We start from the raw sequence: 286 nt of genomic DNA, 5'->3' as shown, positions 1-286 counted from the left end.
TCGGCAATAACTAACAGAGAAGCGTAGCGGTAAGTGCCACAAGGGCGTGGCGGAGCAATGAACATCATTCATTATTCACGGTTCACTGAGAGCGAGGGTGGCGAAATAAGGTTCCCTTTGTATGTCCTGTGGTTATTATCAACAGCATTTTCTTTTTTTCTTTTGGGTGTGTACTGGAGGGAGATATTTCTGCCGTACACTCTATAAGTAAAGGAAAATTGAATTTATTACTGAAGGGGGCCTGTTAAGTTGTTTGTTAATTGTAAATGTATATCTACCCACGCTG

The 286-nt window shown here is 41.6% G+C and overlaps 1 protein-coding gene across 1 annotated transcript in view; it reads right to left on the bottom strand.

The window, feature by feature from the left end:
• LOC119592805 (carbohydrate sulfotransferase 11-like) overlaps positions 1 to 286 on the bottom strand; it is a gene marked incomplete in the record, with an annotated part of 7914 nt that overhangs the window by 6090 nt on the left and 1538 nt on the right.

Source organism: Penaeus monodon, chromosome 31, assembly GCF_015228065.2.
Source record: "Penaeus monodon isolate SGIC_2016 chromosome 31, NSTDA_Pmon_1, whole genome shotgun sequence".
Lineage (NCBI taxonomy): Eukaryota > Metazoa > Arthropoda > Malacostraca > Decapoda > Penaeidae > Penaeus > Penaeus monodon.
Note: the sequence above shows the minus strand (reverse complement) of the source record. Positions and strands in the feature narration are given on the sequence as shown.